Raw genomic sequence first — 4,878 nt, 5'->3', positions numbered from 1 at the left:
AGCATGCAGCCAGCGGAGTCACACCTGGAACAAGCATGCAGCCAGCGGTGTCACACCTGGAACAAGCATGCAGCCAGCGGAGTCACACCTGGAACAAGCAGGCAGCCAGCGGAGTCACACCTGGAACAAGCATGCAGCCAGCGGAGTCACACCTGGAACAAGCATGTAGCCAGCGGAGTCACCCCTGGAACAAGCATGCAGCCAGCAGAGTCACACCTGGAACAAGCATGCAGCCAGTGGAGTCACACCTGGAACAAGCATGCAGCCAGCAGAGTCACACCTGGAACAAGCATGCAGCCAGAGGAGTCACACCTGAAACAGGCATGCAGCCAGTGGAGTCACACCTGGAACAAGCATGCAGCCAGCAGAGTCACACCTGGAACAAGCATGCAGCCAGAGGAGTCACACCTGAAACAGGCATGCAGCCAGCGCAGTCACACCTGGAACAAGCATGCAGCCAGCAGAGTCACACCTGGAACAAGCATGCAGCCAGCGGAGTCTCACCTGGAACAAGCATGCAACCAGCACAGTCACACCTGGAACAAGCAAGCAGCCAGCGGAGTCACACCTGGAACAAGCATGCAGCCAGCGGAGTCACACCTGAAACAAGCATGCAGCCAGCAGGGTCACACCTGGAACAAGTATGCAGCCAGAGGAGTCACACCTGGAACAAGCATGCAGCCAGCGGAGTCACACCTGGAACAAGCATGCAGCCAGCAGAGTCACACCTGGAACAAGCATGCAGCCAGCGGAGTCATACCTGGAACAAGCATGCAGCCAGCAGAGTCACACCTGAGTCACAGCATCTGATCTGTATGCTCATTCCAGGCCAGTGAACATTACACACATCAGATAAATCTTGACTGAAACGTCGGGAGCACAACAAATATCGTGTTGGATGACAATCCGTATGAGCAATATAATGTCATTATAATATAATCTAAACTAAATAACAAACGACTGATCATATCACGTGTCCATGCCGACTCATGTGGCGGAATGCTTCTGATGATTACTACGCAGATATTGTGTAGTCTGATGGTGTGTACAATGTCATTCAAACAACGATTCATCGTACTAGTCCCAGAGCACGTCTTACATGAAACTTCACCTGCACTACTTTGTGCTTGATTCACTTAGCAGTGATAACTGATATCACGGTCGCACTAGCGTTTTGCGCGCATTATAACGCATGTAACTTTTTTTGCACACAATCGCAAATTTTCTTGCAAAAAACACTAGCGCAACCGTGATATTAGTTATCAAGCCCCTTGTGTGGGAGTCGTCGGGGATCTTATCGATCTGATCTTCCGTGACGGCGGAAACGACCGCTCTGTGCTCAAAAATATCATGATGTGCGTACATAGCTTAAAGGGCACTATGAAAAATTGTAAAATGTAAAATATGTGCATAAGTACGTTTTTTTCCAGAGTAAAGTGAGTCATACATTACTTTTCTCCTATGTTGCTGTCACTTACAGTAGGTAGTAGAAATCTGACAGAAGTGACAGGTTTTGGACTAGTCCATCTCTTAATAGGGGATTCTCAGGGATATATTTATTTTCAAAAGCACTTAGTGAATGGCAGTTGCTCTGTCCAACTGCCCAAAAACTGTGTAGGGGGCAGGGAAGCTGGCCAGCATCATTGTTTATATCCTTTTTAGGGAATATCTTTATAAAGAATAAAAGCCTTGATAAAAATCCCCTATGAAGAGATGGACTAGTCCAAAACCTGTCGCTTCTGTCAGATTTCTACTACCTACTGTAAGTGACAGCAACATAGGAGAAAATTACTTTATGACTCATTTTACTCTGGTAAAAACATACTTATTTGTTTATGTTTGCACATTTTTTAAATTTTACTATTTTTTTGCCATAGTGCCCCTTTAACTAGTCTTCCAAACACAGGAAGTGTACTCATTTTTCCTGCAGTGTTTAAAGAAAATACAAGACATAAAGAGACAAGCAAAGGTGGGACATTTTTTTTATTTGATTGAAAACCTATTTGGATATCTTGTGTCTTATTTTTTTTTAACAACAAACATTTATTGGTCACATCACAAAAATGACAACAGCAATATGTCCTGAAAGGAGGTTGTTATTGGCTGGTAAGCCTTTTTCCTGTTAGGTGCTGGGATTCTCTTTTATTGGCCGGATACCTCACATGTGAAGCGGTGGAATTGTATCACATACCGACTCGTGACCTGCGCTGATTCAGTGACATTATTGCTTGTACACTTTGTATCACACTGTATCATGTGACCTGCGCTGATGCAGTTACATTATTGCTTGTACACTTTGTATCACACTGTATCATGTGACCTGCGCTGATGCAGTTACATTATTGCTTGTACACTTTGTATCACACTGTATCATGTGACCTGCGCTGATGCAGTTACATTGTTGCTTGTACACTTTGTATCACACTGTATCATGTGACCTGCGCTGATGCAGTTACATTATTGCTTGTACACTTTGTATCACACTGTATCATGTGACCTGCGCTGATGCAGTTACATTGTTGCTTGTACACTTTGTATCACACTGTATCATGTGACCTGCGCTGATGCAGTTACATTATTGCTTGTACACTTTGTATCACACTGTATCATGTGACCTGCGCTGATGCAGTTACATTATTGCTTGTACACTTTGTATCACACTGTATCATGTGACCTGCGCTGATGCAGTTACATTATTGCTTGTACACTTTGTATCACACTGTATCATGTGACCTGCGCTGATGCAGTTACATTGTTGCTTGTACACTTTGTATCACACTGTATCATGTGACCTGCGCTGATGCAGTTACATTGTTGCTTGTACACTTTGTATCACACTGTATCATGTGACCTGCGCTGATGCAGTGACATTATTGCTTGTACAGTGGACACTGATTTCTCTCAGCTGCGGTCTCTGGATAATAAACATTGGCGCAGTTCCTCTTTCTCTTTTTAGAAGGGGAATACTGACAACAATGTCTCCGAAATTGGGGTCCCACAGGACCACATATAAACGCAATACTACAACCGTAATATAATTCATGACAGTTAAATGACATACCATAAAGTGCAATTTGGGTTCAAACGGAACTCATAGGTTGAGAACTCGCGTATCTCTTATTCAGCGAGAATTGTACTCTTTACCACCCAAGGCTGCTGTCACCAGCTGCCCCCCTTCAGTATAGGTAGCCAGATGACCCCTCTCCCTTCCCTCCAGTATAGGTAGCCAGATGACCCCTCCCCCTTCCCTCCAGTATAGGTAGCCAGATGACCCCTCTCCTCTCTTCCTCTTCACCTCTGTCTCCAATGCTGCCCAAGTCCATAGCCGCCGGCCACAATGCAAATGTGCACAGAGCAAGGTGGCTGCTGCAAAGGCATCTAGCAGCAGAATACCGCAGTCAGGCGCTCACCAGATCTCCCTGCATTGCAGCATTTGCAAGCTTGCAAATGCGGCATAAGTTCAGCCTGCTGCTTTGGTGCCCTTGCTCCTGTGGTGCCCTAGGCCATGGCCTAGGCGGCCTTGGCCTAAATCCAGCCCTGATCTTATTTTGAAATCACAGTTTGCCCAGTGTAATCTATAAAATGATATCTCACATCTGCTGAAAAAAACAAAACAATCCTCTGATTTCAGTTCTGTGGAATACAAAGGGTTTTGCAAACAGAATTTTAGTGTTCTCAGTTGGATTGTAGCAGCAGTAGACACAGCTAGTAGAGGATTAAAGCCTGGCACACAACTTCAATTTTGGTTGGCCAATCACTGACCAACTCTACCACCCAGGGGCTTAACTAGAAATCACAGCCCCCCCCCCCCCCCCCTTTGGATGGGCCCCAGTGTAGGTTAGCCAGGCATAGTGCCCTCAGTATAGGTAACCAGGGATAGGTGCCCCAGTATAGGTAGCAAGGGATAGGCACCCCCAGTATAGGTAGCCAGGGATAGGCACCCCCAGTATAGGTAGCCAGGCATAGTGCCCTCAGTATAGGTAACCAGGGATAGGTGCCCCAGTATAGGTAGCCAGGGATAGGTGCCCCAGTATAGGTAGCCAGGGATAGGCACCCCCAGTATAGGTAGCCAGGCATAGTGCCCTCAGTATAGGTAACCAGGGATAGGTGCCCCAGTATAGGTAGCCAGGGATAGGTGCCCCAGTATAGGTAGCCAGGCATAGGTGTCCTCTGTATAGGTAACCAGGGATAGGTGTCCTAGTATAGGTAGCCAGGTATAGGTTCCCCAAGTTAGGTAGTCAAGTATAGGTAATAGGTGCCCCAGTACAGGTAGCCATGGATAGGCGCCCCCAGTACAGGTAGCCAGGAATAGGTGCCCCAGTATAGGTAGCCAGGGATAGGTGCGTCCAGTATAAGTAGCCTGGAGGGGGAGCAGTGGGCACACAGCTATGGGGAGGAGGCCCGACTCCCCCATCCCCCACCTCGGTCCCCCCCCCCGTCCCCCCGTCAGCACCCCCCCCCCCTCCAGAAATCAGCACAGTAAGCGGGGAGAAGCCTCTCCTCTGTCTCCAATGCCGCTCACCTGTGGAAAATTAAATATGTGCATGGTACACACCTTCAATTTTGATTGGCCAACTTTACCACCTCTATGGCTAAACAGCCTAGGCTGTGACATCACTGAGAGGGCGTGGCTACATACCAATATGCAGCAATATATGGCTAAAGGAAGTGTTTCTGATGCTGAAACCAGAAACATTTCATTAAAAGTGATTATCCTGATAATTTACTGCATTCTACTATGTGTCACTACAGGGCCTCTTTAAATTATTTATAAACCTGCTCCCAAGTTAACTGAAATCAGAGCCGGATCATCCACAAGGCAATGCTAGGCAGTTGCCTATGGCCTGGAGAGAGTCTAGGGGCCTGGCGGATGCTCGT

This window comes from Hyperolius riggenbachi, chromosome 12 (assembly GCF_040937935.1).
Source record: "Hyperolius riggenbachi isolate aHypRig1 chromosome 12, aHypRig1.pri, whole genome shotgun sequence".
Classification (NCBI taxonomy): domain Eukaryota; kingdom Metazoa; phylum Chordata; class Amphibia; order Anura; family Hyperoliidae; genus Hyperolius; species Hyperolius riggenbachi.
This window is presented reverse-complemented; position numbering follows the sequence as displayed.